The sequence below is a fragment of the Pongo abelii genome, chromosome 4 (assembly GCF_028885655.2).
Source record: "Pongo abelii isolate AG06213 chromosome 4, NHGRI_mPonAbe1-v2.0_pri, whole genome shotgun sequence".
NCBI lineage: Eukaryota > Metazoa > Chordata > Mammalia > Primates > Hominidae > Pongo > Pongo abelii.
The window spans coordinates 139,688,195-139,712,570 of record NC_071989.2 but is presented as its reverse complement, the minus strand read 5'-3'; the positions used below and the strand labels follow the sequence as shown (position 1 = coordinate 139,712,570).

Below are 24,376 nucleotides of genomic sequence, written 5' to 3'. Positions count from 1 at the left end.
TATTTGATTGATCATTTAGTTGAATATAGAATACCAAGACAAAAATCTTTCCCTCAGGATTTTAAAGGCACTATTTCAGTATCTGCTAACTTCCAGAGTTGTGAGAAGTCTGATGACATTCCAATTTTCCTTCCTTTGTGTGTGATGTATTTCCCTTCTAGAAGAGTTAAACATTTTTTTCCTTAACTCTTGGAATTCTCAAATGCCACAGAGATGTGACTTGGTTTGGTCCTTTTTCATCATTGTACTGGGGTCTGAATGAGCTCTTTCAAACTGGAAAATGTTGTCCAGGAAAATAATAGTACCTATACCATGGGGCTATTGTGAAAATCAAACAAAATACTTAGTATACAGTAAGTACACAATGATGCTGAGGATTAATACTTTTCCAAATTTGCCAATTTATTTGATTATTGCTTCTTGCCTCTCAATCCTTCCTTTGAAGTTCAACTTCCTTCTTCAGAAAGTACATACTCAGGCCAGGCATGGTGGCTCATGCCTGTAATCCCAGCACTTTGGGAGGCTGAGGCAGGCAGATCACTTGAGATTAGGAGTTCGAGACCAGCCTGGCCAACATGGTCAAACCCGACTCTACTAAAAAGACAAAAATTAACCGGACATGGTGGTACATGCCTGTAATTCCAGCTATTTGGGAGGCTGAGGCACAAGAATCGCTTGAACCTGGAGACTGCAATGAGCTAAGATTATGCCACTGCACTCCAGCCTGGATGACAGAGTGACACTCTGTCTTGGGAAAAAAAAAAGATACTCAAACAATTTTTCAGTAATATGTGCTCTTTAATGGTTAACTGAGAAGGTGGTAAGCTTCTCAGTTGTTTGTCTAAGACTGCAGTTTTTAATTGTAATTTTGGAATAATGTCAAACTTACAGCTAAGTTACTAATACAGAACAGAAATCGCCCATGTATCCTTCACCCAGATACACTATTAAAAGAATATCTATACAGTAGTTCCCTCTTAACCATGAGAGTTAATGCTCCAAGGCCCTCAGTGTATGCCTGAAACCATAAATATTACCGAACCCTACGTAAATTATGTTTCTGCCTACACATTAACAGACAGGTAGCATATAGAGTAGATACACTACACAAAGGGATGATACGTGTTCCAGATGAGACAGAGCACGATGATTCAAAATTTCATCATGCTACTCAAAACGGCTACAATTTAAGAGTTATGAATTATTTTTGAAATTTTCCATTTAATATTTTTGGACCACAGTTGACCAAAAACTGAAACCACAGAAAGCAAAACCATGAATACGAAGGGACTACTGTATTTCTTCCTTTATTCTTGCACGACAGTTTAGCTAAGTATAGAATTCTTGGTTGACGGTGCTTTTCCTTCAGTTCATTGCAGAAGACTTCTATTGTTGCTAATGAAAAGTTGACTATCAATATAATTCTTGGTCATTTGAATATAAAATTCTTTTTTTGTGATAGGTGTTTTGAAGATTGTCTTTGTACTTTGGCTCTGATTTCACAGAATCTCTAGTTTCAGATTCATTTTTATATATTTAGGACTTTTACCTGTTTCTATTCTGCTATTTAACCCATCTATTAATTTTCTCCACAACTGTCTTTTAGTTCAATGATCATGATCATAATTTTCTTTCTTTTTTTTTTTTTTTTTTTTTTGAGATGGGGTCTTGCTCTGTCATTCAGGCTGGAGTGCAGTGGTACAATCTTGGCTCACTGCAACCTCCACCTCCTGGGTTCAAGCAATTCTCCTGCCTCAGCCTCACAAGCAGCTGGGACTACAACAGGCGCCCACCACCACACCCAGCTAATTTTTGTATTTTTAGTAGAAATGGGGTTCCACCACGTTGGCCAGGCTGGTCTCAAACTCCTGACCTGAGATGATCTGCCGGCCTCAGCCTCCCAAAGTCCTGGGATTACAGGTATGAGCAACCACGCTTGGCCCAATGATAATTTTCATTTTAATAAGTTCTATTTGGCTCTTTTACAAATTCACCTACTATAGTGTCTTAGTCTTTTATTTAGACATTTTAAATAGATATGTTTTTCTGATTATTCTGTTAAGTCAATTCATAATCTTCTAATTACCCTTTTTGTCTTGACTTTCCCTCATGTTGGACTGTTTCCTTATCATTATCTTACCATAGGAACTGTTTTTCCTGTGCAAGTCCAGGTCTCTCTGTTTGAACAAGCATTCTTTTTTTTTTTTTTTTTTTTCACACAGAGTCTCACTCTGTCACCAGGCTGGAGTGCAGTGGTGTGATCTCAGCTCACTCCACCTCCTGGGTTCAGGCAATTCTCCTGCCTCAGTCTCCCAAGTAGCTGAGACCACAGACATGCACCACTAACGCCCAGCTAATTTATTTCTATTTTTAGTAGAGACGGGGTTTCACCATGTTGGCCAGTACGGTCTCAATCTTCTGACTGCGTGATCCACCCGCCTCGGCCTCCCAAAGTGCTGGGTTTACAGGTGTGAGCCACCATGCCTGGCCTGAACAAGCATTCTTAAAGAGCAGTTCGCATTTGCTACTGCTTAGAAATTCACAAGGTCAGGCTCACAAGTTCAAGTGTACATTTTAACTTAATTCCTTGGCTTGAGATTCCTGTACCACATGGATATTATATGTTCATATTGCACACTGGTATGTAGGTAAGTATTTGGAAAGGCAGTATGATGTACTGGTTTAGAACTTAAGACTCTGAAACTACACAGCCTAAGTTTGAATTCTGGATCCCTCCACTCAGTATCTGTAGGATCTTGGGCAAGTTACTTAACCTTTGTATGTTCCAGTTTGCTGCTCTATAAAATGGAGCTTATAGTAGTATTTTCTCAAAGATTTATGTGAGGATTAAATGAGTAAACTTAAATTGCTTAGAAAATGAAGTCTCAACAACTCTACAACTTCACTTTCCAACAGGATGGGGCTCTACCTCATTTCTATCACAGTTGCAGAGATTCTTTAATGAATACCTATCATGGTAGTAGACAGGCCTTCTGCTCAAAACTTTGAAATGTCTACGAAACACTAGCCGCCTAGATTCCCATCTATCAGGCCATTATACTACTAGTGAGGCTATATAAACAAAACAATACAAAACACGAGTTGGGACCGCCATGTAGACTTGAGGAACTGATGGCATTCATCCTGGCTATCACTTCAGCTATCACTGATGACATGCTACGAAGGGTTTCGGATCAATCAGACCACAGGATTGCCATGTGCTGGTGTTAACAAGAAGTACCTACTGGCCAGTACAAAAATAACTGTGGTTGTCTTTTACAAACTGGTTGTGATTACTTGTTCATATATAACACAGTTACTAAATAATAACTTTTTAAAATGTTCATGAAGGGGGTGGAGCCAAGATGGCCAAATAGGAACAGCCCCAGTCTACAGCTCCCAGCGTGAATGACGCAGAAGATGGGTGATTTCTGCATTTCCAACTGAGGTACCGGGTTCATCTCACTGGGGAGTGCCGGACAGTGGGTGCAGGACAGTGGGTGCAGCGCACTGTGCATGAGCCGAAGCAGGGCGAGGCATCGCCTCACCCGGGAAGCGCAAGGGGTCAGGGAATTCCCTTTCCTAGTCAAAGAAAGGGGTGACAGACAGCACCTGGAAAATCGGGTCACTCCCACCCTACTACTGCGCTTTTCCAACGGGCTTCACAAACGGCACACCAGGAGATTATATCCTGCACCTGGCTCAGAGGGTCCTACGCCCACAGAGCCTCGCTCATTGCTAGCACAGCAGTCTGAGATCAAACTGTAAAGTGGCAGCGAGGCTAGGGGAGGGGCGCCCGCCATTGCTCAGGCTTCAGTAGGTAAACAAAGCAGCCTGGAAGCTCGAACTGAGTGGAGCCCACCACAGCTCAAGAAGGCCTGCCTGCCTCTGTAGACTCCACCTCTGGGGGCAGGGCACAGACAAAAAAAAGACAGCAATAACCTCTGCAGACTTAAATGTCCCTGTCTGACAGCTTTGAAGAGAGTAGTGGTCCTCCCAGCACGCAGCTTGAGATCTGAGAACGGGCAGACTGCCTCCTCAAGTGGGTCGCTTGACCCAGGAGTACCCTAACTGGGAGGCACCCCCTAGTAGGGGCAGACATGACACCTCACACAGCCGAGTACTCCTCTGAGACAAAACTTCCAGAGGAACAATCAGGCAGCAGCATTTGCGGTTCACCAATATCCGCTGTTCTGCAGCCACCGCTGCTGACACCCAGGCAAACAGGGTCTGGAGTGGACCCCCAGTAAACTCCAACAGACCTGCAGCTGAGGGTCCTGACTGTTAGAAGGAAAACTAACAAACAGAAAGGACATCCACACCAAAAACACATCTGTACGTCACCATCATCAAAGACCAAAAGTAGATAAAACCACAAAGATGGGGAAAAAACAGAGCAGAAAAACCAGAAACGCTAAAAATCAGAGCACCTCTCCTCTTCCAAAGGAACGCAGCTCCTCACCAGCAAAGGAACAAAGCTGGACGGAGAATGGCTTTGACCAGCTAAGAGAGGAAGGCTTCAGAAGATCAAACCACTCCGAGCTAAAGGAGGAAGTTCGAACCAATGGCAAAGAAGTTAAAAACTTTGAAAAAAAATTACACGAATGGATAACTAGAATAATCAATGCAGAGAAGTCCTTAAAGGACCTGATGGAGATGAAAACCACAGCACAAGAACTATGTGACGAATGCACAAGCCTCAGTAACCGATGCGATCAACTAGAAGAAAGGGTATCAGTGATGGAAGACAAAATGAATGAAATGAAGTGTGAAGAGAAGTTTATAGAAAAAAGAATAAAAAGAAATGAACAAAGCCTCCAAGAAATATGGGACTATGTGAAAAGACCAAATCTACGTTTAATTGGTGTACCTGAAAGTGACAGGGAGAATGGAACTAAGTTGGAAAACAATCTGCAGGATATTATCCAGGAGAACTTCCTCAATCTAGCAAGGCAAGCCAACATTCAAATTCATGAAATATAGAGAACACCACAAAGATACTCCTCTAGAAGAGCAACTCCAAGACACATAATTGTCAGATTCACCAAAGTTGAAATGAAGGAAAAAATGTTAAGGGCAGCCAGACAGAAAGGTCGGGTTACCCACAAAGGGAAGCCCATCAGACTAATGGCAGAGCTCTCGGCAGAAACTCTACAAGCCAGAAGAGAGTGGGGGCCAATATTCAACATTCTTAAAGAAGAGAATTTTCAACCCAGAATTTCACATCCAGCCAAACTAAGCTTCATAAGTGAAGGAGAAATAAAATCCTTTACAGACAAACAAATGCTGAGAGATTTTGTCACCACCAGGCCTGCCTTACAAGAGCTCCTGAAGGAAGCACTAAACACGGAAAGGAGCAACTGGTACCAGCCACTGCAAAAACATGCCAAATTATAAAGACTGTCAATGCTAGGAAGAAACTGCATCAACTAACGAGGAAAATAACCAGCTAACATCATAATGACAGGATCAAATGCACACATAACAATATTAATTTTAAATGTAAATGGGCTAAATGTTCCAATTAAAAGACACAGACTGGCAAATTGGATAAAGAGTCAAGACCTGTCAGTGTGCTGTATTCAGGAGACCTACCTCACGTGCAGAGACACACATAGGCTCAAAATAAAGGGATGGAGGAAGATCTACCACGCAAATGGAAAACAAAAAAAAGGAGGGGTTGCATTCCTAGTCTCTGATAAAACAGACTTTAAACCAACAAAGATCAAAAGAGACAAGGCCATTACGTAATGGTAAAGGGATCAATTCAACAAAAAGAGCTAACTATCCTAAATATATATGCACCTAATACAGGAGCACCCAGATTCATAAAGCAAGTCCTGAGTGATGTACAAAGAGACTTAGATTCCCACACAATAATAATGGCAGACTTTAACACCCCACTGTCAACATTAGACAGATCAAGGAGACAGAAAGTTAACAAGGATATCCAGGAATTGAACTCAGCTCTGCACCAAGCAGACCTAATAGGCATCTACAGAACTCTCCACCCCAAATCAACAGAATATACATTCTTTTCAGCACCACACCACAACTATTCCAAAATTGCCCACATACTTGGAAGTATAGCACTCCTCAGCAAATGTAAAAGAACAGAAATTATAACAAACTGTCTATCAGACCACAGTGCAATCAAACTAGAACTCAGGATTAAGAAACTCACTCAAAACCGCTCAACTACACGGAAACTGAACAACCTGCTCCTGAATGACTACTGGGTACATAACAAAATGAAGGCAGAAATAAAAGATGTTCTTTGAAACCTAAGAGAACAAAGACACAACATACCAAAATCTCTGGGACACATTTAAAGCAGTGTGTAGAGGGAAATTTATAGCACTAAATGCCCAAAAGAGAAAGCAGGAAAGATCTAAAATTGACACCCTAACATCACAATTAAAAGAACTAGAGAAGCAAGAGCAAACACATTCAAAAGCTAGAAGAAGGCAAGAAATAACTAAGATCAGAGCAGAACTGAAGGAAATAGAGACACAAAAAACCCTTCAAAAAATCAATGAATCCAGGAGCTGGTTTTTTTGAAAAGATCAACAAAATTGATAGACCGCTAGCAAGACTAATAAAGAAGAACAGATAGAAGAATCAAATAGACACAATAAAAAGTGATAAAGGGGATATCACCACCAATCCCACAGAAATACAAACTACCATCAGAGAATACTATAAACACCTCTACACAAATAAACTAGAAAATCTAGAAGAAATGGATAAATTCCTCGACACATACACTCTCCCAAGACTAAACCAGGAAGAAGTTGAATCTCTGAATACACCAATAACAGGATCTGAAACTGAGGCAGCAATTAATAGCTTACCAACCAAAAAAAGTCCAGGACCAGATGGATTCACAGCCGAATTCTACCAGAGGTACAAGGAGGAGCTGATACCATTCCTTCTGAAACTATTCCAATCAATAGAAAAAGAGGGAATCCTCCCTAACTCATTTTATGAGGCCAGCATCATCCTGATACCAAAGGCTGGCAGAGACACAACAAAAAAAGAGAATTTTAGACCAATTATCCTTGATGAACATTGATGCAAAAATCCTCAATAAAATACTGGCAAACCGAATCCAGCAACACATCAAAAAGCTTATCAACCATTATCAAGTGGGCTTCATCCCTGAGATGCAAGGCTGGTTCAACATACGCAAATCAAGAAACGTAACCCAGCATATAAACAGAACCAAAGACAAAAACCACATGATTATCTCAATAGATGCAGAAACGGCTTTTGACAAAATTCAACAATGCTTCATGCTAAAAACTCTCAATAAATTAGGTATTGATGGGATGTATCTCAAAATAATAAGGGCTATCTATGACAAACCCACAGCCAATATCATACTGAATGGGCAAAAACTGGAAGCATTCCCTTTGAAAACTGGCACAAGACAGGGATGCCCTCTCTTACCAATCCTATTCAACATAGTGTTGGAAGTTCTGGCCAGAGCAATCAGGCAGGAGAAGGAAATAAAGGGCATTCAATTAGGAAAAGAGGAAGTCAAATTGTCCCTGTTTGCAGATGACATGATTGTATACATAGAAAACCCCATCATCTCAGTCCAAAATCTCCTTAAGCTGATAGGCAACTTCAGCCAAGTCTCAGGATACAAAATCAATGTGCAAAAATCACAAGCATTCTTATACACCAATAACAAACGGAGACAAATTATGAGTGAACTCCCATTCACAATTGCTACAAAGAGAATAAAATACCTAGGAATCCAACTTACAAGGGACGTGAAGGACCTCTTTGAGGAGAACTACAAGCCACTGCTCAGTGAAATAAAAGAGGACACAAACAAATGGAAGAACATTCCATGCTCATGGGTAGGAAGAATCAATATCGTGAAAATGGCCATACTGCCCAAGTAATGTATACATTCAATGCCATCCCCATCAAGCTACCAATGACTTTCTTCACAGAATTAGAAAAAAACTACTTTAAAGTTCATATGGAACCAAAAAAGAGCCCGCATTGCCAAGTCAATCCTAAGCCAAAAGAACAAAGCTGGAGGCATCACGCTACCTGACTTCAAACTATATTACAAGGCTACAGTAACCAAAACAGCATGGTACTGATACCAAAACAGAGATATAGACCAATGGAACAGAACAGAGCCCTCAGAAATAATGCCACACATCTACAACTATCTGATCTTTGACAATCCGGACAAAAAGAAGAAATGGGGAAAGGATTCCCTATTTAATAAATGGTGCTGGGAAAACTGGCTAGCCACATGTAGAAAGCTGAAACTGGATCCCTTCCTTACACCTTATACAAAAATTAACTCAAGATGGATTAAAGACTTAAATGTTAGACCTAAAAGCATAAAAAGCCTAGAAGAAAACCTAGGCAATACCATTCAGGACATAGGCATGGGCAAGGACTTCATGTCTAAAACACCAAAAGCAATGGTAACAAAAGCCAAAATTGACAAATGGGATCTAATTAAACTAAAGAGCTGCATGGCAAAAGAAAACACCATCAGAGTGAACAGGCAACCTACAAAACGGGAGAAAATTTTTGCAACCTACTCATCTGACAAAGGGCTAATATCCAGAATCTACAATGAGCTCAAACAAATTTACATGAAAAAAAAACCCTATCAAAAAGTGGGCAAAGGATATGAACAGACACTTCTCAAAAGACGACATTTATGCAGCCAAAACACACATGAAAAAATGCTCATCATCACTGGCCATCAGAGAAATGCAAATCAAAACCACAATGAGATACCATCTCACACCAGTTAGAATGGCAATTATTAAAAAGTCAGGAAACAACAGGTGCTGGAGAGGATGTGGAGAAATAGGAACACTTTTACACTGTTGGTGGAACTGTAAACTAGTTCAACCATTATGGAAGTCGGTGTGGCAATTCCTCAGGGATCTAGAACTAGAAATACCATTTGACCCAGCCATCCCATTACTGGGTATATACCCAAAGGATTATAAATCATGCTGCTATAAAGACACATGCACACGTATGTTTATTGTGGCACTATTCACAATAGCAAAGACTTGGAACCAACCCAAATGTCCAACAATGATAGACTGGATTAAGAAAATGTGGCACATATACACCATGGAATACTATGCAGCCACAAAAAATGATGAGTTCATGTCCTTTGTAGGGACATGGATGAAGCTGGAAACCATCATTCTCAGCAAACTATCAGAAGGACAAAAAAACCAAACACCGCATGATCTCACTCATAGGTGGGAATTGAACAACAAGAACACATGGACACAGGAAGGGGAACATCACACACCAAGGACTGTTGTGGGGTGGGGGGAGGGGGGAGGGATAGCATTAGGAGATACACGTAATGCTAAATGACAAGTTACTGGGTGCAGCACACCAACACAGCACATGTATACATATGTAACAAACCTGTACGTTGTGCACATGTACCCTAAAACTTAAAGTATAATAATAAAAAATAAATAAATAAATAAATAAATGTTCAAGGTTTTTTGTATAACCCTGTACAGTCAGAATCGTGAACAATATTGGAGAAAAATGTTTTTAAATGTGGTATTTGAAATGATCTTTATTTTCATACTCAAAAAGAGCCTGTAATAATACAAAGCTTTGATAATGATGCTATGATGTGGAAGATTTCATAAACAGAAAATACTAACCAGTTATCAAAGAACATGAACTATTTCTTCTTTCTGGTCCATAAACCTACACAAATCACAGTGGGTCAAATAAGAGATTCAGTATTCTTGGATTCCCTATTCTTTTTGAATGTTCTACATTTTAAAAAACTCACAGATAGAAAATTTCCCTAGATTATAAAGAAAAGTCCAACTAGATTATAAAGCCATGATGTGGAAAAAAAACTGAATGTTAATCATATATTTCACTATATACTTTGACAAATATAATCTAATTTTTATAATCCTAAGAGGTATTATCCTTACTTTGGAAATGATGAACCCACAGCTCAGACATAGTAATTTAAGACAGAGCATTTTCTCTGTATTCTTTTTTAAGAATATAGGGAAATGTTAGTTTAATCTATTTCAATGTTATTTTAAATTATAATTATGTTGATTCTTGTAAGCATTATCGAGGTAGAATGTGAATTAACATTCTATCTCTGTTGCATTTGACTTCGGAACTTGTCTCAGTATTTACAAATAAATACTTAATACATTGATTCCAACATAAAAAATATATAGTACGTAGAATTTCCATGAATTTGACATTGGCAAAACCTGTGTTCAAAATAGATTTCACAACTGATTAGATAAGTGACATTCAATAGCCTCTCTGAATCAAAGTTTTCATTTATGAGAATTATACCAACTTTCCAGGATTGCTCTAAAGCAGGATTTCTCAACCTCAGTGCTACTGACATTTTCATTTAGATAATTTTATTTTTTTTGAGAGAGGGTCTCGCTCTATCACCCAGGCTGCAGGGCAATGGTGCAATCACAGCTCACTGCAGCCTCAACCTCCTGGGCTCAAACAATCCTCTCGCCTCAGCCTCTAGAGTAGCTAGGACTACAGGCATGCACCACCACGCCCAGCTACTTAAATTTTTTTTTTTTTTTTTTTTTTTTTTTGTAGAGGCAGGGTCTATAGGTTTCCCAGGCTAGTCTCGAACTCCTGGACTCAAGTGCTCCTCTTGCTTTGGCTTCCCAAAGTGCTGGGATTACTGGAATTACAGGAATGAGCCACTGCACTCAGCCCAGACAGTACTTTCTTGCAGGCACTGTCCCATGCATTGTGGGATATTTAGCAGCATCCTTGGCCTCTATCCACTAGACACAAACAGTACCCCTTTCCACCTGTTGTGACAACCAAAAATGTCTCCAGACAGTGCCAAATGCCCCTGGGGAGTGATTCCCCCCGTAGGAAACCACTGTTATGGGGAAAAATATTATTATAAAAGTAAACTGAAAAAGAAGTACATGATATCCCTCTACTACAGAGAATCCCCTTCAGATGGGAGGGATAAGGAAAAGATTCCCTAAGCCAAGAACTAATGACATTCTCCTAAAAGCAACAATCAGGAACAAAAAAAAAAAAAACTCTAATAACCTTGTGTTGTATTAGTTATTCTTGGTTATTCCTCCAAATTCCTCCACATTAAATTCAGGTGACCTTAGGAAGACTTGTTTGACTACAGAACAAGGCTTGGATCTTAGAACGTCATAAAAAGCCTTATAGCTTCTGCTCAGATTCCAACTACCCTAAATCTGTCATGCTGGAAAGACCATGCGTAGACGTAGGCCCAACTGAACTCAGCCTTCCAGCCTTCCTAGCCAAAGCACCAGACGTGTAAATAAAGCTGCTTAGAATCCTCCAGTCCTGCCCACTTATTAGTTGAATACCATTAGCTGATGATGCTACATTTAAGAGAAGAATTGCCAAGACTTGCCCAAATTCCTGACCTTCAAGATTGAGAGATATAATAGAGTAATTGTTGGTTAAGCCACTGAATTATGAGGTAGTTTGTTATACAGTGATAGATAACTGGAGCTCTTCTTTTTTTTTTTTGAGATGGAGTTTCGCTCTTGTTGGCCAGGCTGGAGGGCAATGGCACAATCTCAGCTCACTACAACCTCTGCCTCCCAAGTTCAAGAAATTCTCCTGCCTCAGCCTCCCAAGTAGCTGGGATTACAGGGGCCCGCCACCATGCCCAGCTAATTTTTGTATTTTTAGTAGAGACGGGATTTCACCATGTTGGCCAGGTTGGTCTTGAACTCCTGACCTCAGGGGATCCGCCCGCCTAGGCCTCCCACAGTGCTAGGATTACAGGTGTGAGCTACCGCGCCCAGCCTGGAACTCTTAATTCTTATATTATTTTCATATAGCTTGTGTATGTTTTGTATGCCTATACTCTTCAATTAAAATTTTTATGTGCTTCGAGGAAATCTTGTTTAACTATCTTTCTTGGATCAAATGAAGTCATCCAATTCTTACCAAGATGAACAACTGTCATGGGCTTCTGGTCCCTTCCAACAAAATCAACCATAGGGAAGAAAAAGACAGAAATAAATCTGGATTCCAAGAACAATAATGGCAGCAACAACAAAAGGGAACAAAAACTGCTGGTGATACCAAAAGCTGTACTTAACTTTTCTGAAAGGAAACCGGTAACCTGGAGCCAGAAGCAAAGGGAAGCAGAGGTAGGACTTAAAAGAGAGATATGCTAAAAGCCCTTTAAGATTTTGTCGTTCCCTTCCCCTTGATTGCCCCTTAGCCACAGAAATTGGCAGCAACAGCCTAGATGTCTTTGTCAGCAGTTTAAAATCAGGGTGGCACAAAAGCCTTAGAGAGGAAAGCTCAGGAAAACAGACACACACTAATAAGCCATCCTCTTGGCATTCACTCTTCCTGCCCCTCTCTGTGCCCCCACCTTGTACAAGGAGCAGGGGGAGCTACAGGGCTGGTAGTGAGTTATAATCTAAGGAGATAACCTCTTTCCAGTATCCAGTATTATTTATTTATATGAGTTTAAAAACAAATCCCAATCAGAATTTGCCTGATGCAGTAGCAGACAACAGAAGAACTTGACAGCCCTTCAATGGTGCCAAGTGGCTATCTGACCTGGGTCCCAAGTCCTTCCTCTCCTTAAACTCACCTGGACATAAATTCCCTAACAGATATTATTAGACTAAGTGACTAATACCCCGCAAGGGACACAGACAAATAGACACATCTAGAACATAAACTATTGTGAAAGAAAGATGACTCACTAAACAACTTATGCCATCTGAAGCAGCATTACTGGAATGAATGATCCAAGAGTGTGTCCCTAAAAAGTCAATGGAAGATATAACTATATGAAGCCAAAACAGGAAACCATGAAAAAGAATCAAGCAGAAATACTGAATATGAAAAACAGAAAATATCCAGATAACAGAGTTCCAGAAAGAGGGAGGGAAATGAAACATTTCTAGGGAAGAAGAAACATTTCAAGAAATAATAAGAATAACTTCCCAGAATTAAAGATAAAAGAAGTGAAGAGTGTAAAGCCTCAAACAGCCAAATAACAGAAGAGCCCATTCCTAGAAAATTTAAGATTATCAAAGAAAAAAATCTCAAAGGCTGGAAAAAAAAGAACACAGTAATGCCAAAAGTAAAAGAATAAGATTAATATTAGATATCACAAAAAGTGACACTGGACACAGGATGGGGTAGTGTAAATCCACAATCCTTTATCCATAATCCTTGCAGCAGGGGTTTTTTCAGAATTCAGAATTGCTATGGTTTGAATGTATCCCCCAAAAAAAACATGCACTGGAAACCAAATCCCCAAAAGATTAATGCTGTCATCATATTTAAGACTATGTGCCCCATTTCGATGGGTTCATTATAAAAAGGGGAGTTCTATCTCCTCACTCATGCTCTCTCTCTCCCTTCTGCTTTCTGTCGCAGCAACGTGTTGGCCAGTTGATCTTGGACTTCCCAGCCTCCTGAACCACGAGCCAATACATTTCTGGTTCATTATAAATTACCCAGTCTGTGGTATCTTGTTATAGCAGCACAAAACAGACTAAAACAATGATTTTTCAGAGTATATAAAGATAATACGGTGTGTGTATGTATATCATGTATTATGTAACATCCACAACAGCATCTAAGGCACTAACCCATAATTTAACTCATTAATATCTTGAAGCAAAATCTATAAACATTAACACTAAATGAGATGAATAAAATCCGTAAGCAGCCTCATACCAGTTTGGTTTGGGTGTTGTAGTCAAATAAATTATGAAAAACCCTTTGATTATTTGATTTTAGAATACTAGGAAAGGGACTTTTGTATTTTAAAAGTTTTGAATTAAAGTAACTTTAAACTTAGAATTTTACATCCAAAACATCATTCCAATATGATGTTAAGACAAAAATATTTTCAACATACAAACCCTCAGAGGGTCACATAAAGCCCACTAACTACACATTTGGAAGAATACTCAAAAGAAAAAGAAATATAGGAGGTACTCCAAGAGATAAAGAAAGTACTCCAAGAGATAAAGAAAGTAAAAGCAGTCAAATGCCTTAGTAGCCATAAAAAGTGATCTAAAATACCAGCAATATACTCACTGGGGATGGGGAGTCAGGAGACACATTAAAAGAACGTATGAGAATGCTAGAGTATCTGTCATATTTAGGGGAAGAAAAAGCCATTTTAAAAGTAAGAAATATACAGAAGTAAACTGAGGAATGGGTCTAAAGGGTAATCATCATAAGAACAAAAATAGAAAAAATTTCAACTTATCCAATGAAAAGCAGGAATGGAGTTAGGCAAAAGGGAAAGGGATGAAAATTAAACCCAATTAGAACAGTAATTACAATAATGTAAATGAGTTGAACTTGCCAATTTAAAGACAAATTAGTACAAAACATTTTTTATGCTAGGTTAAAAAATGACAGAGCAATGTGAGAAATATTTAAGAAAGGATAAACCAAACAAATATGAACCACAACAAAGCTAACATAGCAATCTTAATAAAATTTAAGGCAGGCCAACCATGGTCTCATGCCTGTATTCCAGCACTTTGGGAGGCCAAGGCAGAATGATTGAGTCCAGGAGTTCAAGACCAGCCTAGCCAACATAGGCAGACTCTGTCTCCCTAAAAAAATAAACATAATAAATAAAAAATAAATATAACAAAATTTAAGGTAAAAAAATCAAGGACAAAGTGAGATATTACATATTTATAAAAATAGTAGAACAAAACCACATAATCATGAACACATCCACATCAAACAAAGTCTCAATATATGTCAGAAACAACTGTAGAAAATGGAGGGAGAAAAAGCTAAAATCAATTGCAGTTGGAAATATTAACACTCAACTGATCAAAAACAGTATAAGCAGATATATTGAAGATCCAAGCAATAAAATCAGAGAATACATATTATTTGCATAAGCACATAGCATATACACAGATAGGTCATATAATAGCCCAAAAAGCATGGCCCAAAACACAAGATCAATACCATACACGTTGCATTATCTTACAATAATGGGATAAAACTAGAAATTAATGACAAAAAGGTGGTTTTAAAAATTTCATTTGGTCATGAGGTCAGGAGATCGAGACCATCCTGGCTAACACAGTGAAACCCCGTCTCTATTAAAAATACAAAAAATTAGCGGGCGTGGTGGCGGGCGCCCTTAGTCCCAGCTACTTGGGAGGCTGAGGCAGGAGAATGGCGTGAACCTGGGAGGCACAGCTTGCAGTGAGCCGAGATCGCGCCACTGCACTCCAGTCTGGGGGACAGAGCGAGACTCCGTCTCAAAAAAAAAAAATCTCATTTGGAAACTAAATATATTACTAACTCAGATTAAAAAGTAAAAATATTATGAAAATTTTAAAATACTCAGACGTTAACAGTAATGAAAATTCAAGACTACCCTCTAACTGGATCAATTTTGCTGATTTGGTCACTTCTGAACCAATTACTGTGACCAAAGTAATGGTATGAGCCAACAGGTTCCTTGAACCAAGACTAGGATTAGGCTGATTTGCTTAAGCCAATGGGAATCTACAAATACAATACAAGTAGCAGTGGGTAGTGAGAGGGAAATCTGATCATCATATTAGGAAGAGGAAAGAAGAGATATATGGAAGAGTAGGGAGGCAACAATGCTGACAGAACTTTAATTCCAGTTCAGCCACCATTCTCTAAGGTTAATTACCAATCATATAATATGAGATAGGATCTCAGTTTCCTTGGGTAAAAAATGAACATGATATTTAAGAGTCCCTTTATTTTAGCTCTAGGAGTTTGCAACTACATCAGTTGTTTTGTTCAGGCTAAAATAGAGCCTGGCACATATTACACCATTTGGTATGAGTGTACAGAATGAATAGTAAGTTTACCACACTCAATTCTGAGAGATTCTTAGGACTACCACTTCCAAAAAAAAAAAAAAAAAAAAAACCACTTAATGGATCTCCAATAGATATATGGGAAAAGGATGCAAATTTTAAAATCCACAAAGGGGAGGCTGGTAAGCTGCTTTTAAAATATTCCAAACATTCCAAGTTGCTAATTTAAAAAGTGAAAAATTAAAACAAAAAATTCAACTACCATTTCATATCTACTCAAATAGTCAATGTTGATAAAGAAGCAGAGAAACTAGCAACTGCATACACACTATAGTAGCTGTGTAGATTGGTAGTGCTTTTAGAAAGTATTCAAAATTTTCACATTTAATGCATCATTATCACTTCTGGAAATCCAGAAGTAATCCTGACTAGTCCAAAAGAAAGCAAAATACCTATACACATAAAAATGTTTTCTTGCAATATTTCTTATTATAAGAAGGAAAACTCCAACACAATCTAAACACGTAACAACCAGGTAATAATTAAATTATGGTTAGATAATAGATTATGTAGCCATTGTCACAGTATTCAGAGAATATATTTAACAAATTTTATTATTTAAGGGCATCTAAAGAGTCCAGTAACTGTAAGAAATTTACATTAAAACTGATATGAGCATTTGATTTTTAAAGTTTAAAACCTAAAACCTTGTTTCTAAACTTTATCTGACAAATTTCGTACCCCATGTTTTGAAAACGTCTGGACTTCACCAAGAATGGGCCAAGAACAATTACATTTTGGATATAATTCACAGAAATACTAATTTCCAAGAGTATCTGGGGTATTTTTTAATACTAAAGGAGAAGATAATATAGCTACTCTTATTGAGTGTGCAGCTTATGAGCTTTTGGACTTTTTAAAAAATATGTGTGGAAAAATTTCAGTATCTACTATGCCAAAGAAAGTATTGGTCTTATTTTTACTACATGCTTTATATTTTTATCTGTTTCATTAGCTCAGCTCCACATGAGACCAGTGCCTGCCCTGATTTCTGGAATGCTGCCCCAATTCTTTTCTCCTAGGCCTTGTTGCCAGGGTTGCAGCTGCACAACTAATTCTTATTAAAATGTAAGTCTTTGAAATGCAGGCCTATGGAAAGGGATATAAAGGATTTCATTATCTTTTCTCAAAACTCACAATGAGGATTAAACTCCCACCCTTCCCAAGCCATACCACTACTTGTGCCCTTCTCTACCAAGTCACATACCAAATATAATGAAGACAGCAGCTCAGCCTTAAATATCCAAATAAAAACAGCCATGAAGCAGAGAGCTGCACAGTAATGAACCTTCAGGTCTGGCAAAAGTTATTAAAAAATGACTTCTAATACTCCTGATGTAGTCACAGGCTACAGCTGGATATTCATACAGTGATGTGATTTTAGAAATAATACTTCTAAAGAATAAATACTTGCAAGAAAAAACAGGTACTCTGCAATAACAATTTCAGAATAATTTCAGAAACTTCAAGTCAGAAAAACAAGAACTGCAAGTAATTTACTCAAAATGTAAAATACTTTATAAGCTATTAATTTTGTAAAACACTCATACCCCTATAATTTTCTTGAAAAAGCAGGAAAAAATTTAAAGACAATTTACATTCCTTTCCATTTTTTACTAGAATCTCATGTACTTTTGTCTCTGGATAAAATTCTTAACAACTGATCTTGCTCTTGAACAATTTATGATTAAATTCATCTTGTGAGAAAAGTTAACACAACTGTCAAGACCATAAAGATAAAACTATTTTCAATTAAAAGTAAACAAACAGATCAAATCCTCTCATGTAAAGTAAAATGACACAGAGTTGTTCATTAAAACACATTATTTTAAATGTTGCTACACCACTGGAATTCTAACATGCAGTACCTTAGAATTTTAACTGTGTTAGAGAAAAGAATTAAGGTTAGCAAAATTACCTGGGGTTAAGCACACATATCCTAGTCTGTTCCCTAGGTGACTCACAGTTAAATACAAAAAGAAAAAAAAAAAAAAAAAAGACAGAGGTACAATCCCTTGAGGATCTTATTATAAAACATGCACTTCAAGTTACAGAAACAAAGCACACTGAGATACAATTCTAAAAAGTGGCTACTAGTTGTATTTTTTAGTAATAAAACTGAAATCATTAACTTAAATGTACTTCATAACTTCATAAGCTTTTCAAATATAGAAGAAATATATAATTAAAATACTTGTTAAAAATATAGATTGGGGGTCAGGCACAGTGGCTCATGCCTGTAATCCCAACACTTGAATGCCAAAGTGGAAGGATTGCTCGAGCCCAGGAGTTTGAGATGACACTGGGCAACATAGAGAGACACTGTCTCTATTAAAAAAAATATATATATATATAGCCAGGTGTGGTGGCACATGCCTGTGGTCCCAGCTACCTGGAGGGCTAATGTGGAAGGACTGCTTTAGCCCAGAAGGTTGAGGGTGCAGTGAGTCATGATTGTCCATTATACTCGAGCCTGGGCAACAGAGTGAAAGCCTGTCTCAAAAAGAAAGAAGAAAAAAAAATATTTGGGATCACCTCACATCCCTTAGGATGGCTACTATGAAAGAAAACAAAACAAAACAAAAACCACACACAGAAAATAAATGCTGACAAGGATGTGAAGAAATGGAAATCTTTGTGCACTGTTGGCGATACCATAAAATGGTACAACTGCTATAGAAAACATCATGACAGGTCCCCAAAAAATTAAAAATAGAAATACTATCTACTTCTGGGATATACTTGGAAAAATTGAAGGCAGAGCCCTGAAGACATATTTGCCCACCCACATTCATACCAGCCAAGAGGTAGCACAATAGCCAAGAGGTAGAAGCAACCCAAATGTCCACCAACAGAAGAACAGATAAACAAACATACAATGGAATATTATTGAGCCTTAAAAAGGGCAGTGGCACATGCCTGTACTTCCAGCTACTTACAAGACTGATGCCAGAGTACTGCTTGAGCCCACGACTTCAAGACCAGCCTGGGCAATAAAGCAAGATCTCATCTCTTTTAAAAATAAAAAATAAAAATAAAAAGGAAGGAAATCCTGTCATGCTATGAAATGGATGAGCCTTACGAACACTATACTAAGTGAAATAAGCCAGTCACAAAAACATAAATACTGTATGATTCCCCTTACATGAGGAATCTAAAGTAGTCAAATTCATAGAATCATAAAGTATGTGGGTACTAGGGGATGGCAATAGGAAGAAATGAAAATTTGTTTTCTAATGGGTACAGAGTTTCAGTTTTGCAAAGTGAAAATGTTCTAGAGATTGGTTGCACAGCAATGTGAACATACTTAACACTACTAAACTGTACACTCAGAAATGGATAAGATGATAAATTTTATGTGTCTTTTACCACTACTATAAAAAAAAAATTTTTCTGCCAGGTGCAGTGGCTCATGCCTGTAATCCCAGCACTTTGGGAGCCCAAGGTGGGTGAATCACGAGCTCAGGAGACTGAGACCGTCCTGGCTAACACGGTGAAACCCCGTCTCTACTAAAAATACAAAAAATTAGCCGGGCGTGGTGGCAGGCGCCTGTAGTCCCAGCTACTTGGGAGGCTGAGGCAGGAGAATGGCATGAACCCGGGAGGCGGAGCTTGCAGTGAGCCGAGATCACATCACTGCACTCCAGCCTGGGCGACACAGCGAGACTCCGTCTCAAAACAAAAAACAAAACAAAACAAAAATTTCTAATGTAGATTGGGGGTGACCTCACCCTTGGAGATTCTAATGAATTGAAAAAGATGAAAATTAGGTGAATCCCTTTTTTCCTTTTACCCAGTACAACACTTGATGATTTTGGGGGGAATGATAGAATTAAATTTCCCACCATTATCCTACCCACCCAGTTGTCTTCCCTCAATACAGCCCCTAATATTAGCTTCTTGTGTAGCCTTTCACAGATACTTTATGAATATACCAGCGTATATGTACATTCTTTTAATATTTTTATGTAGCATTATACATCACTGGCACCTTTTTCACTTAACACTTTATCTTAGCAATCAGGCAATATCAGTAACATTTTAAAGAGATGAGATCTATGTTACCCAGGCTGGATATGAACTCCTGAGTTCAAACAATCCTTCCCTATCAGCCTCCCAAATAACTAGGACTATCAGCATGTGCCACTACACCCAGCTAATATCAGTAACTTTTAAAAAACTGCCTCTTTTAAGTTTTAAAGGCTGCATTTTTATCATACTGATATAGGTCGTCTTTCACAGATGGAAGTTGAGTTGTTTCTAATATTTTACTATTACAATACTGCAAAGACTAACTCTGTATATTCACACAAGTGAGAATATGATGAACTAAACCCAAAAGCTACAGAATTTAACCATAAGATAAATTCCAAGACGTGAAACTGATGTATTAAAGAGCATGTACATTTAAATATTCAGTAGGCATTTTAAATTTTGGCAGATATTTTCCAGTCTCCTAAAGGAATGTGCCAACTTATACTCCCTCTAGTAAGGCATTAGAATACCTACATTTCTTTCAAAACACGTTTTCTAAGAAGGCTTCCCTAACTCCAAGAATATAAAGAGGAAAAATTCATTTTCTTCCTCTGAAGATAAGGATTTGATTTTTTCTCATGGCTACCCAGCTATAATATTGCCAGAAAGAAAAAAAATAATTTTCTCTACTGATCTGATATGTGCTTTCATTATATTCTAAATTTCCATATGAATTTGGGACTCTTTTTATTCTGTACCACTGATCTATCTACCAGAATTATAATGTCTTAATTACTGTAATTTTAGAATACTTTTTTTTTTTTTTTTTGAGACAGAGTCTCGCTCTGTTGCTCAGGCTGGAGTGCAGTGGTACAATCTCAGCTCACTGCAACCTCCGCCTCCGAGTTCAAGTGATTCTCCTGCCTCAGCCTCCCAAGTAGCTGGGATTACAAGCATGCACCACCATGCCTGGCTAATTTTTGTATTTTTAGCAGATATGGGGTTTCACCATGTTGACCAGGCTGGTCTCAAACTCCTGACCTCAAATGATCCACCCACCTCGGCCTCCCAAAGTGCTGGGATTACAGGCATAAGCCACTGCCGCCCGGCCAGAATACATTTTTAATATCTGGAAGAACTAGTTCTTTTTTTTTTTTTAACCTTATTTATTTACTTATTTTTTGAGACACAGTCTTGCTCTGTTACCCAGCCTGGAGTACAGTGGCACAATCTCAGCTCAATGCAACCTCCACCTCCCAGATTCAAGCTATTCTCCTGCCTCAGCCTCCTGAGTAGCTGGGATTACAGGCATGCGCCACCACGCCTGACTTAAATTTTTTTTTTCTATTTTTAGTAGAGACAGGGTTTCATTATGTTGGCCAGGCTGGTCTCAAACCCCTGACCTCAAGTGATCCACCCGCCTCAGCCTCCCAAAGTGTTCGGGTTACAGGTGTTAGCCACCACGCCCAGCCTAGTTCCTTTTTTAAATGTTCTTTTTTTTTTTTTTTTTTTTTTTGTAAGACGGAGTCTTGCTCTGTCGCGCAGGCTGGAGTGCAGTGGCGCGATCTCGGCTCACTGCAACTTCTGCCTCCCGGGTTCACGCCATTCTCCTGCCATGACCTCCCGAGTAGCTGGGACTACAGGCGCCCGCCACCACGCTCAGCTAATTTTTCGTATTTTTAGTAGAGACGGGGTTTCACCGCTTTAGCCAGGATGGTCTCAATCTCCTGACCTCGTGATCCGCCTGCCTCGGCCTCCCAAAGTGCTGGGATTACAGGCATGAGCCACCGCGCCTGGCCTAAATGTTCATTCTTCTAAAGAATTTTTCTGGACAATCTTCCTTATTTTTTTCCTTATAAATTTTAGATTCAACTAATCTTTAAAAATCCTTTTAAAAATTTTATCAGGATGTTATAGACTGGAAGAGAACAATATTTTTCAGATACTGAATTACAATGGTGAGTTTCTAAGTATTCTTTTGGGTCCTGGGTGATTCTGCTATAAGAGATCTACTTTTTGAGAAACAATACTGCATGTCAAAGAAAGAGTAGTGGTGCTTGCTAACGGGCAAAGGAAGCCAGTATAGAGTGCAAGCTGTGTCTATGGGGGGACAAGAGCCTAACTATATTAGGTATCAATATAAATTCATCCTTGTTGAGAAGACCAAGAAAATTTCTTCACAGAGGCAGAAACTATACTCCAAACTACTTTCTATGGCCCTAGGGTAAGAAAACAACCGCAGCTGAAGTGAGTGGTTTAGAATTCCATTCCATAGAAGAACTCAAAATTAGTGGTGTACTATAGGCTTGGAAAACCGGAATGAAGTGAGGCACTGAGGGTGGGGGGAAAGTCATATCGACCTTTCTCCTACCTTCCACCCCCAACTCATCCCAGCACTTTGGGAGGCTGAAGCAGGTGGATCATTTGAGGTCAGGAGTTCGAAACCAGCCTGGTCAACATGGTGAAACCCCGTCTCTACTAAAAATACAAAAAAACTTGGCCAGGAGTGGTGGCGGGCACCTGTAATCCCAGCTACTCAGGAGACTGAAGCAGGAGAATTGCTTGAACCCCGGAGGCAGAGGTTGCAATGAGCCGAGATTACGCCACTGCACTCCAGCTTGGACAACAGAGTGAGATTCTGTCTCAAAAAAAAAAAAAAAAAAGAATGCATTATCTGCCAACCTGCACATCTGTGTCAGAGGCCTCCTTGCCTAACTCACAATTCAAGTTTTATTAAGTCCCTTGAGTTCTCATTATGCAGGTGTGTAATTCAGGGTTGAGAAGGATGTATCAGCTAGGATGTTTTCACAAAAATTTAAGAGAAAATCCAAAGCCAATTGGATTAAACATGAAATTTAGAGGCTCATGCAACTGTAAGTCTAGAGGTATAGCAGCTTCAGGGAAGGGTTGATCCAGCAGCTCAAATGGAGTAACTAGGGCATGGCTTTTCTCTGCTATACTCATTCAGTGTTGGCTTCTTAATCAACTAACTTTACTTTCATGGTCAAAAGATAGCTGCCAGGAATTCAATAACTATGTTTTCAGGTTGAAATTCATAAAAATAAGTGCCTTCATCTCAGCATTCCTAGCAAACGTCCTAAGATTCACTCTGCTTGATCTAGCTTAAGGTGCATGCCTGCCATGACTGTCTTAGGTAGGAAACATGTTCCATTCCTACAAAATATATATGAAATACAGCACATTAAAGCTGACTTTAATGATTTAAATTTCCTGTATTACTAAATAATGGTACTGCTGCATTTAAATTGATGGGTAAAGCGCATCATACAACTTTCTCTGTCTTCTTAAAAAGTTATTCTCCTGGTTGGGCATGGTGGCTCACACCTTCAGTTCCCGCACTTTGGGAGGCCAAGGCAGGTAGATCTCTTGAGCCCAGGAGTTCAAGACCAGCCTGGACAACATGGTGAAACCCTGTCTCTACAAAAAATATAAATTGGCTGGGCATGGTGGTGCACACCTGTAGTGCCAGCTACTTGGGAGGCTGAGACAGGAGGATCACTTGAGCCCAGGAGGCAGAGGTTCCTGGCGTCTTGGGCTCAAACACACAGGCAAAGGCAAAGAGCCAAGATCACACTCCAGCCTGGTCAACAGAGTGAGACCCTGTCTCAAAAAAAGAAGTAGGAAAAAAAGGTATTCTCCCAGATTTTCATCAGAATCCATCAAGAAAAAAAAAGTGAATTCTTCTCTGAATGTAAATCTCTTTTTGAAGGATTCAAAATATACTACCAGATTACCTGGTAAAATCATAACACAGGTTTTATCTTTTTCCTTTTACCGTAACTGAAAGTAACACCATAGATTTTCAAGAAGAAAAAGAGGTTCTCATTCCATACTTTTTCAAGATTGTAATAACAAGATTTAAAAGAAAAGATAGAAAGAAACATTTATATCTAGAGCCAGGCCAAAAAAAAAAGTGATTTGTTTCGCAGAGCTTTAAAACATAAGCAACTAGATCATCCATCCTATGGCCCAAGATCCCTCTTACTACATCACGGCCAAACTTCCCTCCACCTCCCCCAAAACACACAGTCCTAAGAACAGAGTGGGGATGCACACTTTAGGGAATCTTTCTGTGAATGTGCATTCCTAAGCCAAATACAAATTATTCCTGAATTATGCTTCTTACTATTGACGTCCCTTATTCCTATAATTATTACAGAAAATAGAAGGCAAACTATTCTGTTTTTATAATGAAGAAGAAAGTGAAATTCCATTTATTAGACTGAAAGCCAATACTCAAACATAAAGGAGAGAACCTGGTTCTGATGGTAAAGTTGGACAAAAACAAAAGGCAACATTGTCTGGAGTAGAACCAACCACTTGAACATGTGTTACATACTGGAAGTCTTAAAGAAAAAACAAACTTCACTCATAATCCTAGAGGGAAGCAGTGGGTTAAAGAAAAGGATGTGAATTAAAAAAAAAAAAAATCTCTGTAATTATTAGATTCTACGGATTGGTTTTTCAAATAC

The 24,376-nt window shown here is 38.8% G+C and overlaps 1 protein-coding gene across 7 annotated transcripts in view; it reads right to left on the bottom strand.

Moving 5' to 3' along the window:
- CDC42SE2 (CDC42 small effector 2) overlaps positions 1-24,376 on the bottom strand; it is a 150,050-nt gene that overhangs the window by 57,873 nt on the left and 67,801 nt on the right.